Genomic DNA, 14195 nt, shown 5'->3' with positions numbered 1-14195 from the left:
TAAACCCCTCCAAAACCGAAATCATGGTATGTGGCAACTCCGAACTTCTTCCACACCCACTACCCTGGCCATCTGCCATGGGCATCTCACCGACTCCCTCTAATTCAGTAAAAAACCTTGAATGGACCCTATACTCTGACCTAACACTCTCGCGCCAAGTCAACAACATCTCAAAGTCCTGTCACTACCACCTTAAAACTTTTAGGCGCATCTTCCCATACCTCTCCTTTCCCAAAAGACTCTCCGCGGTCCAATCAATTGTTATATCAAGATTGGACTACGCTTACCCCCTCTACCTCGGAGTCCATGCATACCAACTGACTAAACTATGAAGAGCACAAAACGCTGCAGCCAAACTGCTACTAGCGCTCGGCCCGAGAGACCATGTCTCCCCACCCCTAAAAACTCTGCACTGGCTTCCGGTTGCCTGAAGGGTGACCTTCAAAACATAATGCATTTCACACTGAGCACTGCATAAAACCGGCCCTCAATATCTGCAAGACAAACTAAAACCCTATCTCCCTCCACGTACTCTAAGATCAAGCTCAGCCGGCCTCCTAGTCATACCAAAAACAAACTCAGTCAGGTTAGGTGGATCATCATTCTCAGCCTTGGCCACCATGCTGTGGAACGCACTCCCACCCCACATCCGACTCACTGAAGACCTCATGTCTTTTCGCAAATTACTGAAAACTTGGCTCTTTCCCTAAAACCGAACACGAACTCAAACTAACTCAAACTTGATAACAGCATCTCAATGACTTCACCAAATAAAAGATCATAAATAGCAATGCAGCATCATGATCCAAGCGACAAATCGTAAACTAAGTAACCTCTGTTGGTTAGCTAAAAAAGACAAACAAAATAGAACGAGCAAAAAGGATCAAACCAGCGAAGTAGAAATAAAAGAATGCGTTTTATGAGAGCAGAAAAGTGGATGAAAGTATGATAATGGCAAATAAATGTAATGGATAAGAGGAACAATGTGGACGTGAGGAATAAAGTGGATAACAACAATTCAACTAACCAAAACTACTAGATCTTAAATAACAATAAGACAAATAACAATACAACATCAAGATCCAAGCGAGAAATCGACATCTAATAACCACTTATGCAAACTAAAGGCAAACAGAATAAAACGAGTAATCTAGATCATAGCAGTGAAAAGAAAAAATGTGTGAATACAGTAATGCGCTTGAAATTAATTAAATGGATGTAATGATTGCAATGGACGAAAAGGAACAAAATGGATGGAATGAATAAAGTGAAGAGGGTGGAAAGATAAATATATGAGACTGATGAGTACACAATGGCAAAGAATGTTTAAGTGCATGGTATAAATAGAAAGTACACAATAGACGATTTGACTACATGAGACAGGTGAAGTGCATGGGACTGATGGAGAGCAAAGAACGGATCGAGTGCGTACGACAAGTGACATGGGCTGAACCAATATTGCAAGAAGGTTGAACGAAGGAGTGGAGCAGATGAAGTCGGTGGAGTGGATGAAGCGCGTAGAGCGGATGAGTGCGTAGAGCGGATGAATGCATAGAGCAGATGAGTGCGTAGATCGGATGAGTGCGTAGAGTGGATTAGTGCATAGAGCAGGTGAGTGCGTAGAGCGGATGAGTGCGTAGACTGGATGAGTGCGTAATAGCGGATGAATTAGATGAATGCACAGAGGGGATCGGTGCGTAGAGCGGATCAGTGGGTAGAGCGGATCAGTGCTGTATACGTAGACTGGGCGAGTGCGTAGACCGGGCGAGTGCGTAGACCGGTCGAGTGCATGAAACGGATGAATGTGTGGAGCGGATGAGTGCGTGGAGCGGATGAGTGCGTTGAGCGGATGAGTGTGTGGAGCGGATGCGGGCGTGGCGGGATAAGTGCGTAGAGCGGATGAGTGCATGGAGCGGATGCGTGCATGGAGCGGATGAATGCATAGAGCAAATGAGTGCGTAGAACGGATGAATGCATAGAGTGATGAGAGCGCAAAATGAATGAGGGCATGGAGCGGATGAGAGCATGCAACAGATAAGAGTGTGGTGCGGATGTAGGTTGTGGTGCAGATGTAGGTTGTGTGAGTGGAAAATAGAGTGGAGCGGATGTAGGGTGCTTGGAACGGATTGGTGTGCATGGAACGGATTGGAGTGCATGGAACGGACTTGAGTGCATAAGAAATGCGCGACTTAGATGGAACGGTCTGGAATGCATGGTACGTTTGAAAGAGCATGGAAAAGAACGGCTCTGAGTCCTTGAAACGGTCGTAATGCATGGAACAGTTGGAGTACATGGAACGGATGAGTACATAGAACTATTGGAGTGGGCCCGATCTCAAACACCTAAGGTAAACCACCACATCACATCTCCACGCTTACTCTCTTCTTACACCACCACTCAGCTAGAACACAGCGATACTATGACACCATTCGGTATAGCTGTTCTCATACCATCATCTGCCTCATACTCCCCATTACATAGGCATTTTTCAGCTTTTAGTTAATATGTTTCATCTCATTTAAAACTAAATAAAATTGTGTGTACTCGTCTCCTTCAAGCTGTGTGTTGTTTAACTGTTCTTTATGAATACATTTTCTTTTCCTATTAATTTTGTTCTGATTGTGTCTTTTGTTATCTTTCTAATTCTTTTGTAATTTTCTCCCCAGCAATAAGTGTTTATGCAGGCCATTGTTTTGTGATTAATACCACCGGGTTGTAGAGTAGTCTTCTCAATTTTGATTTAATTTTTTATTACATTTTACTTTTCCTCTGGAAGCAGGAACCTTTTTTGTAATTTTCTTTACAGACATTGGGGCTCATTACAAGTCGGGCGGTCCAGTAAAAAGGTGCCGGTATCCAAGGATACCGGCACGTTAACGGACCACCCGGCTATGGGAGTGCCGGTGGGTCACCTGGGTTATCTCCAGCTAAATGCTGGAGGCAATCCAGGTGCCCTATCGGCCCAAAAAGCCCTTGTTACCGCCACCGGCATTGCCAGTAGAGGTAACAATGTCAAATCCCCGCATGGAGTCCTGTAGGACTCCATGAATGGGGATCAACACTGCTCCGCCGGCACTCATAATACGGCGGCAATGCTGCCGGACCGGGTGCCGGAAACGGTATCCACATTTGCTGGTATCCTAACGAATGGCTCTACCGCCAGGATACCGGCATGGTCAGAATGAGGCCCATTGTCTGTGAGTGCGAGCTACAACAAATGAGTTTCTTTTCTGTGAGTCTCTGAGGAAGAGCCAAACCAAAATGAACTTTCTTTTTCAGGATTACACTTTTCTGCAAGAGAGGACTGTAAAAATACATTAATAGACTGCATGGGCTGAGTAAATCATCATCTCTTGGCAAGCAGAATGACCGTTTTTTTTTTTTTCAGAAGACTGAAAAGGGGTCCACAAAAACTCTCAAAGGGCCACAGACAAATGGATGCTTTACAAATGCCTATGAACGTTTGTGAAGGGAATACTTCCGCTCTAAGTATAGTAGGTGTCCAGGGCACTTCTGCAAAATGAAAGATCTAGGCCTAATAGTGCTGCAACCCAATTCACAACCGAAAAAAGGAGGTCCTAGTGATGAGTTGCAAATCAAAGATGTGGACTTTTCTGAGGCCATCGCAGAAAAGGAGGGAGAATCTGAAACTGATCAGTCCTCAAATGAGCAGCGGTCACTTGAAAGAGAAAGATCAGGTGATCAAAGTGGCAGTACAGAGGGATTGGACTCGGATGTAAACTTTGCAGATGCTGATACCATGGAAAGTTTGGCACAGAGTGATACCCAATCTGCCAACTGATAAGAGCGCGAAAAAGATAGTAGAACTATGTTTCAAATGTTTTTGCCGAGGGCAGGCTATATAGAAGCAACACAAATAACAATAGTATGGTTATACCAAAACAAAATAATGTCAAAGGTTCTATAAAGAATAGGATCTTTAGTGAAATGGACAAAAATGCACACAACTAATAAAAAACGTATTGGCCTCCCCAGGGTTGGTAGACAGACGTGCTCAGGCAAAGATGTCATCAGCAAAATGTCAAAGGTAATGAAAATGGCTTTTAAAAGGTAGAGAAGGGAGGGCCTAAAAGTGGCTTGTGTCCTTTAAATGGATTATACAAATACTGCGCTAAAAACATGTTGCCTATAATGAAAAGGATGCCTTTGCACCATACCAAAATTGGTACTCCGACTAATGGGAGCAGGGTTGCGGGGTTGTCTCCCGCTGCGCTCAGTCCGAACAATGGGGGTCAGGGGTTTCAGGGGTGTCCCCTGCTTTCATTAGATGGTAGCGGGGGACAATAAAGTCAAAAATGTAATTAAAAAAAAGGACCATGCAGCGCCAGTTGCGACCCATGTTAGTGGGAGAGAACTGATGCCGCAGGGATACAGGAGAGACCGCGGCACAAGCAGGTTAAGAGGGTGGGAGGCGGACAGGGGGTGCGGGGCACAGTGATATATGTGATTACTGTGCCGCACCATAATGGAAGTAGGTTTTTTGAAATTCGACATTATGGGCGGCACAGTGATCATATAGATCCCTTTAAATGAGGGAACAGGACCACTTCTAATACCTTTAGTTTTTGTGCTTTGGGCTCAACAGCATTGTGCCATGCTTTTTGGCATCAAACCGGGAGACTGCATGCTTTTCAGGCCAAACCGGGAACGAGTCAGGCAGCAGCAGCGATGGGCTCCAACCAGAAAAGTTTGTGGAGAGCACTTGCATGGCTATGTCACATCCAGAGAGCAGGATCTTGAGTACCAGTATCTCAGTTGCAGTAGGCCTTATTTAGCATCTGCCCATGCCAAATAGACCCATGGGATGTTTAGGGAGAAGAGCTTTTCTCTTCCTTGGAGCTCCTTTCTCCACCTCCCTGGCAGATGACTTTGGAGTACACTGTACTCTCAATAATCTGGTTCCAGTGAATCCTTCCTCAAAGGTGTTCCAAGGATAAATCAAGCAAGGGGCTGGTTTCGCTCCTTATATAGGCAAAATGCCCAAGTTGCTGTCGACAGCAGGCCTTTTGCTAGAAGTGCAATTCTGGCTGCCCTAGCAACAGTAATTTGCCTGCTGATGTCATAACCAGAATGCCTTGTCTGTGGGAATTGCAGTTGGGAGACAGGAAGTTTGGTAGCCCTAGAAAAACCAATTTGGTGAAACCCCTCTGTGGCTTAAACCTGTCCTCTGGTCAATTCTAACTCTGCCCCCTTCCTTTTCTGCCTAAAGGTTCCTGATCCCTGGATGAAGGTGTCAACCCTCCTTGGTTGCAGCCAGCAAGGTTTGTTGTGGTACACCCAAGCCAGATGGATAATATACATCAGACCTTGCAATGCATCAGCCACTGCTTACCAAGCGGACAAGAAATGACACCAAATGCTTTTGGCTGTATACTTGTGTATTTTCAGTAGCCACCATGTCAAAACTAGACTTGACTCAAATTAAAATATTAATAGCAAACTTCCACCAGGCTATCTGGGTTACACAATTTTTATATTCTGAACCAGAGATGCTGACAGTTTGTACGCTGCTTCTTACTGTTATAATGTTAAGTTCCAGCAGATGGTTACAAAATGCATGTGTGACCTGTGAACCTGCCCTGCTGCCACCGCAGGGCAGCTGTTAGGGATGACCCAGTGGTCACAGAAAAGGACATGAGTGCATTATTCTTTATGGCACACATCATACTGATAATAGGATCCAACCAGCAGATCTCAATTTCAAAAACAGATTACCTGGAACATTTTTTTTTTTAAATCATGGACTTTCTCACCTTCATCAGATGCTATTCTGTCACAATAGTATCTTCTAGTGAGGCAAACATAGTGTTTGCATTGTAGAAGGGCAGGTTCCCGTTGTTTTAATCATCCACTCTGTCTTTTGGAAGCATAACAGCAGCATTGGTACCTTGGTGGGAGCAGCAAAGACAATTTCAGACAATTTTCACCATTCTGTGAAGTCAAGGGCAGCATGGGCAGAAATTCAGGTAAAATACAATTTGTCATGTTATCAACTTGTGCAAGATGTGCCCACAAGATGGAACTCCACTTTTTACAAACCGTTTAAAGCAATTTTAAAGCAAAAGAAGGCAGTACAGGAGTACAACCTGCAGCAAGTGGTGACAGATGGGGTGGTATGATTAATCCTTCACAGTGGGTCATGTTAGGGAACCGAACACACCTTCTGAGCCCTCTTGAAGAAGCAACTTGCCAGAGAATGCCACACTAAGTGAAGTCATATCACTAATACATTTGGAACAAGTTGAGACATGGTGTAGTGCCTTTCAAAGCAAAAGGGGTGTTTCTGGAATACAATTTGCTAACCGAATGCTTCAGCTGCTTCAGATTGTGAACGATTTAACAAACGGATGGACCCTGCACTGTAGGCTATCCACCATATTTGACCCTCGATTGAAACTGACACAGCTACCATAGTGTCCGGAAGGTGTGTTTTATAAAACAATCCTTGTTTCTGATGTACTAGAAGACATGGACGAATTGGCAGAGGATCGGGACGGGCCCAATGGTAGTCAACCCACCACTCCAGCCAACATCACTGTTGTATTGCGGCTCCCTGATGATTTAGAAAGAGTGGAATGTTTGGGGTTGAATGAGTTCTGTTGGAGCGGTTGAGTTGAGCCTAGGTAGCTGGTAGGTGTGGAAGGCCGGGAGTCGCAACAGGTCATCTTATTTTGGATGTTAAGGAGAATAAAGTCAAGTTTATTACCCTACCTGGAGGCCACGTGTTGACTTAATTTCACTGGCGATGAGTCGAACTCAGGCTGCCGTTATACCTATGACGTGTCCATCTTGTGAGGCCCATCTTGCTCGGCAGAAGGCAACTCCCAGCGTGGCCCTGCACACCCTGCCCCGCTTTCGGCGGCGCGTGGGGTGGCATGCACTGTTTGACTTCAGAGGCGTGTTCTGGGCAAAGAAGGAGTTGGAAGAAGGGATGCAACACCTTGTGTATGGCTCTGCCACACCAAGAGTACTACTGAGCGTGGCAGGGTGCTGCTCGTGTTGTGAAGCTGAATGGTGGCAGAGCAGAAGGGGGCAGCGTATGTCTGTGGGAGGGTGTGTTGCAGGAGTCCGCCACACCGGTGCTCCAGTGCGGAATAAAGACTTCGCTAAGGTCAGCGTGCTCATAGCAACGCCTGCCGAGGAACATTTTCCCTGCGATGCAGGAGCATCGAGCAGCCCTGTCTCCCTGGCAAATGGGCTGTGGCTCAGCGACATCATGGTTTTTGGCCTGCTGGATACACCCTGTGTGTTCGCTATGCTTAAGGAACCGCACACAAATGTAACCTTACATTGGAATTGCTTGCAATAAGGGGTGCACAGCTATATACTGAGAGGAAGGAGGGGCACTAACGTCTTGAGAGATGGCGATGCCATCGGTACCGGGACCTCCTGTTTTATGGCATCCCCCGGGCCTGTCAAGTTACAGTGGAACCAATGGAGAAAGGGCTTCATGCATGACCTGCGAACTGGCTGTGGCAAAACCATTTTGACCGAATGTAACCATTTTGACCGCTTATACCGTTTTTGGGCTATGAAGTTCAACGTGTGGATGAGATGTTGCCAGGACTCTGCTGATGTGTCTGCGGAGGCGGTATCCAATGATCTTCAAACTGCTTTTAGCAAACAGCATGCCCCCTTAACCTCAAAACAAGCATGATACTGGTGAGGTATATCTTTGGGGTTAGGGTTCAGGCAAATGGAGAAAGCGTAGAAGAGTATGTCACTGCTTTGCGTCTAAGCCCCAGTGACAAAATCATCTTGTTTCCCAGCTATTCCACACTGCTCATCCCTAAATACACACTGCCCCTCTTGCAGTGTTATCCCTTTAGCTTCCAGGATCCTCCACAAAGCTTGTGACAAAACCTCATCAAGCGTTTCCAATGGATCACCACAGACAAGTACATCATCCTGAAAGCAATGCACCCATCCACATCCTTGAACAATCTAGCCATTACCTTTTGAAATGCTGACAATGTTGGTAGCAGACCACACAGCATTCCTCAGAATTGGAACATTCCCTCATGTCTGATGAAGCTACAGTTGAGGCTATTGTAGAACTTGTACAGGGAGTCTTTGAAAGGGAAGGTCTTCCGGATACTTTGTTGAGTGATAATGGGAGGCAAATTTCTCTGTGGATATTCTGAAGTGGTGTGGTATCTGGCATAACAGTACGGCTGTGCATCTCGCATTGAGTAATGGGGTGGATGAGAGAGTGAATTGGTACGTCATGGTGGTGATAAGAATGGCTGGGATGTGCCGTCAGGATAAGAAGGAGGCAGTGCGAGAGAGGTTGTATGCCCTCCGCATGGCTCCCCACACAGCCATTGGCGTGAGTCTGTTCGAGCTGATGAGTGGAAGAAAAGGGAACACCAAGGAAATGCCTCCGTGGGTGGGGAGAGCGAGGGAGACTGATTGTGTGGTGGATGCTGCGACAAAAGAAAGAAATCAGAAAAAGGATGAGTGGGTGAAGAGGGAGAACGAGAAGAGTGGTAATCATGCTGGTGAAGTTCACAGAGGTGATTAGGCTTGTATAAAGCGGTGAAAAGGAAGGGGGATCCTTTGTATGCAGAACCTGTGCAAGTGAGAGAAGATTTGAGGGAAGCTGTGAGAGGGAGCTGCGGCCAAGTGTGGAATGTGGGGAGAGTGAAGCTAGTTGAAAGAATTACTTAAAAGTTAAAGAATTTCATGAAAGACTAAAGAGGAGAGCTGTGCTGTTTTGCGGCTCCATGGTGATTTTGAATGAGTGGAAAGTTTGGGGTTGAATGTGTTCTGCTGGATGGGACGCAAGCTTGGGTATAATACTTCAGAGAGCTGTTCATGAAAGAAAGGTGTAGAACATTTCTAGCACTGAGTTGAGTAGGTGTCTAAAACCCGAGTTTGCCAACCCTGCAAAAAGTCTGCTTGCAGTAAAGCCTGGTTGGTGGGCAGCTCACCATTTTACAACCTAATCTGCAAAGACTGGGCAAGATCCACTTCTTTTGTCTCCAGTACTTGAATGGATCATTGTCAAATGGTGTGTCACCTTCCCTGAGATAGCTGACAATGGTTTACTGTATAGCGCACTCTCTTAACACAACCATAGTATCGTCCTGCGGGCACATGCGTAGTTTATCCCAAAAAGGTTTCTTAACAGGTAATGTTGGTTCGATTAAGGAGATCTTTTCGACAACAAAATGACTGAGCGAGAAAAAGCCGAAAGTTATTTTTTCAAAAAGAACCTTTTGTTTTTCTCTCCGACGGCCATTTCGGACCACCGCTCCCTCCCACCCCCTTACTTACCTTCTGGCGGCACACAGGGAAGTGTGTCGCCGCCTCCCCAGTCCCTCTGCGACGCTGGTTCCCTTCACGCACATGGAAGCGAAACGGCGCCACAGGACCTTTTTTTATTTTCATTTTCTTTACCTGTCCCGCACTTTCCTTTTTAGGGAAGCGGGGGACACTTCGTTGCCCTCGAAGTCACGGAATGGTGATCAAGAGGAGCGGGGGCTACCCCTGCAACTCCCGCTCCCATTGGTTGATAATTTTTCAGCATTTTCTCACGTTCGTTTTTGTTAATTCGAACATTTGTACAGATTCCATGTTGCTAGTGTTCGGTGTGGAGGACTTTTTAAAAGGTGTGCTGTATCTGAGCTGGATCTCCTATTTGTTTTTTTGGCGATTGAAAGGAAGTCAACACGATGCCTCCTGGTAGGGTAATAAACTTCACTTTATTCTCCTAGGCTCAGCTCGATCGCTGCAATGTCCAACCAAAGTCCCATAAAAATAGGAACTTTAGCAAAACTAACTATGCACACAAAACACTAACAGATGACCCCGGTAAATAAGAACACAGAGGACCTCATGTTCCATAGTGGTGTAACGTAACTGAAAGGCTTAAAAGCCTTGAGTAAGACTATAACGCCTTTCAATCACGCTACTCCACATATTCACTCATTCGTGTGGCGGAGTGGAGGGGTGGAGCGAAACCTGCATTTCCGCTGCCTTCCTTCCTCTCCGCCAAACAAATGCTGCAGCATTTGCTCGGCCATGGATTGTCATGCCGGCACAAATGCTGGCATGGGAAGCAGTGTTCATAATGAAAATGAAACGCTGCCTGACATGCCAGCATGTCGGGCAATGTTAAGTTGTAATTGTGAGTGCTGCTTGCCATGAGAGCATGGCAAGCAACACTGCCTTTTGCCCTGCAATTTTGCACTCCGCCGTGCAAATGATAAATATTTGGCAGCAGGGAGCCGCCTACATGTATGTTTTATGTTATCTTACGCTAATTTAAGTTGATTTATACCGTGCACAGCTGCCATTTTCAGGTTCTCCAGGCGCTCATGTCAACATGTAACAGCTCCCCGCCGCCAAAATACTCATTTACCGAAAATGAACTACAGAGAATGCAGACTCTGTAATAAAGGTGTTCTCATGGTTTGAAGACAGGGCAGCAGACAGGCAAGAATTTCAGCAGCAAACATTGAAGTTCAATGAATATGTCTTTTAAAAAGTAGCGAGTTGGGTCTTACAAGTCATTAGGGTCCTTGAAGGAAGGCCAGCAGACAGGACCGCTTAAAATACCTTTAGTTCGTTCTTGTTCTGGGGGCTCAATAACGTTCTGCCACGATTCTAGGAGATTCCTGAGGCAGTGAGTCAGTGTTGGGTTGGTGAGCTAGTCAACTGGTCCAACACGCAGTATGGTGCAAGCAGCAATTGTATGGGCACAAAGAAGTTTGAAATAGACAAGTGATGTCTGGGTCACAATCGGGTGATGGAGGGAACCAGAGCCCAGAGCTGTTTCTTGACTTCTGACTTGCTGGGGGGCCAAAGCCCAGGGTCTTCACTGACATTGGAGATCATTTGCTGTGCCCTTCCCAACCAGGAAGTTTCGTAGTGGGCATATACAGGGGTTCTGTTTACTTAAGTGCTAGGGTCCTGTTCTCGGTTACAGTAGGCTTTGACCGCACAGCAGTTCCACCCCAAATGTGCCCTTGGGATTTGCAGAGTGAAGAGCTTTAATCTTCCTTGGAGACTCCTGTCTCATGTCTTTGGAAGAGGATTTTGGAATAGACTATATCACCAACAGATTTCCAGTTGAATCCTTCTTGTCTTGAAGTCCAAAGATGGATTTACTATGGGCAGGGTCCCCCACAGCCCCGCGTAAAAAGGCAAAATGCTACAGTGGATGGGTCCAAAGCTATTTTGTTGGCAGGAGTCCAATCCAGGCTGCTGTAACAAGTGTAATTTGCCTTCTGATGTCATACTCAGTGTGCTTTGTCTGCCAGAAGTGTGAAGGGGGCAGCAGGTTCACGGATAAAACATCTCCTCTGGGCTGCTCTAACGGCATCTCCTTTCCCATGTCTGCCAACTTTTAAAGGGTGCCAGTGATCAGCACCCAGGTGTGAGAGAGGCTTTGTTATGTCAGGACTGTCTTTAAAGCACATGTGTCCAGGGGACCCCCTGCAGACAGTTCCTGTGCTGTAGAGGAAGGTTTCAGCCATTATCGCAGCCCCAGGTCTTTTCCAGACCTAGAAACACCCCTGACTGTGTGATCCCTGTAGCCACCATGCCACACCCACACCTAGCTTATATTTACAGTGTAACGTGCCGCTAAACTGAGTAAACAATTGGGATGTTATGAACAGAGGTGCAGAAGGTTAAAAAACAAACTTTTCTGTCTATTGGAACTTTGCGTTACAGCAGCGTTCAGGAGTGCACATGTGAACTTTCCCCCTGCACTACTGCAACTGCTTTGCAGTTGCTGAGGCTATAATGCGACGGTTCCAGCAAAGGCACATGAGTTTACTATGATGTTGGCATGGGACATTATGGAAGGAGGGTCTAGATTAGCATGTCTGTGCAAAATTTTATTTCTAAAAAAAACAAGAGGTCAGGCTTTCGAGCTCTTACCAGTTAGCATAAATGTCATGCTTCCAGGCTTATTTAAGCAATCCATACTGCCCTCCCAACCTGAGCGTTTTACGAATATGCAAGCATCACCCTCAACAAAATGACTTCCTTACATAATACCTGTGTTCTCCTAAATAGCTGGAAAGTACATTCTCAGCCCCGACCACAGGTGCGCCTTTTGCATCTCGTAATTGGACAGAAAAAATAAAAGGAAGAGTGATGGAGCCCAGCCTCCTTTTGATCTTAGATAAAGGATTGGAATGTAGAGGGGCTTAGGCCCCAAATGTGGATTACATTTTGAATATGGTTTCTGGGATGGGTTAGTAGTCCTCTAAAGTGAGCAACGTTTCTAGGAGGTGGATTCAGTGGTAATTGTCTTGTTACAGCCCCAGACCTGAATGTGCACTATACAACGAATTGTAACCTAACACAACTTTACAGAAGTGAGAGAATAATGTCATAGCTTGGTTTACTGTATGTGGAAATGAAAGACACCTCCCTGGTTTGCTTTGAATGCATTGATGCAGTTTGCACAACAGTAAATGAAATGTTTCCGATGGTGTGCTGCCCACGTATGATATGATCTTAATCATGGGCAGGTGCGTAAAGTTTATTTCAGTACAGGAGAACTTTATTTCATTCCCTGTATTATCTAAATGGAAGACTAACTAAGCAGTGATGCAAAGGGTGGCAAAATAAATAGAGGGAAGGTGGGAGGGTGTTGACATTGCGCTAACAATACAAGAAAATTGCCCTTTGCTATCACTTGCAAGATACAAGCGCTTGGCGTCTGGTTACGAAAAGCCACTTAAAGAAGACACACTAAGCTGACAAGGCAATTGAGTAGATCATAAAAAAGAGCGTAATCTTTTCTCAAACAGTTAGAGGTTTTTTTTCTTTCACAACCCAAACTTGACTTCTTTCGGCACTGATTAGAAACCCAGATACGAAAGGTGAGGGGGGAGGGGGGGCAGATGTGCCAAGGGACTGTGAATTCGCAATTGAGAGCAATTGGCAATAGGCAAACACCATTCACAATGTATGTATGTATAGATAAAAGGCAAGACTTTGCATTGCAGTGCGAAGAATTGAGAAAGTCATGTGAAAAAGGAGTGGAGTGCAAGTAAGGATTCCCAAATGTAATTTTTCAAAAAAATTGCTACTAGCAATTACTGACAAAAACAAGAAAAACAGGCAACCGTTACTACCTCACATTCCAGGTGGTAATCAGGTGCAAAGTGTAGAAGGATTGCCAGAATGCCCCAGACCACTCCCAGTAGCAGGCCTGTATGATTTGGTGAGACATATGGACATACGTGATGCAGAGAACGCCAATAGACACAGCTGCGTCGCCAGGATTGTTTAATAAGTGGAGCCTGAAGCTTATGTAGTTGCTCCACCCCAAGAGGAGACCACAGCGGGAAGTGGGTTAGTTCTCCCCTGGGTACATGTCCAGGAGAAACCGAGCATAAGGGTGCTCGGGTGTGGCGGTCTTCCCTGAAAAGATGTTTTAAATGATGGGTTAAAATGGTGCATTTTACAGAACACACATTTGCTTTGCCCTTAATTCTAGTAATGATACTTTAAGAAAATATGTTCATGCTAGCTCTGCCAATATATACCAATATCTCCACATAAGAACATACTCATGTTGTTTTTGCCCTTGCTGCCAGTAGAGAAAGCTGTGCCACAGTAAGAAAACATGCCCTTGCTGGCTACACAAATGACCCACCATATAAGAACACTCATTGTGTTGTATTTTCCCCCTAACACCAGTAAACAAAAATGCCACCCCACTGTAGGAACACATTTGTGGCCTCAATAAATGCCTTTTTGCCACCCCCATGTAAGAACAATAATCATGCTGGCTTTGCCCATAGTGCCAGTAAAATAATATCATTCCACATTAAGGAACCATGTCCTTGCTGGCTTCACAAATGGCCTCACGTTCCTATTTAAGAACACTCATCATGTTGGCTTTGTCCTTATTGATAGTAAACAAAGTCATGTCATAGTAAGAAAAGACCCAGGCTTCCAGCCCTCTTGTAGTAAACAACCCCGTCCACATAATAACATGAATCAAATGCACTTTGCCTTCCCCAAAACTGCCATTAAAACATGCCATGTCCCTGTAAGAAAACGTCAATGCTCCAATGCGCTCTTAGTCCCAGCGCCGCACACACACACACGCACGCGCGCACGCCCGCGCGCACACACGCCCATTCACAGTCACACACCAATACAGGTTCTCTCTGTCATTCACATGAACACCCAGATAATTC

This window comes from Ambystoma mexicanum, chromosome 8 (genome assembly GCF_040938575.1).
Source record: "Ambystoma mexicanum isolate Mex_15411 chromosome 8, UKY_AmexF1_1, whole genome shotgun sequence".
Lineage (NCBI taxonomy): Eukaryota > Metazoa > Chordata > Amphibia > Caudata > Ambystomatidae > Ambystoma > Ambystoma mexicanum.
This window is presented reverse-complemented; position numbering follows the sequence as displayed.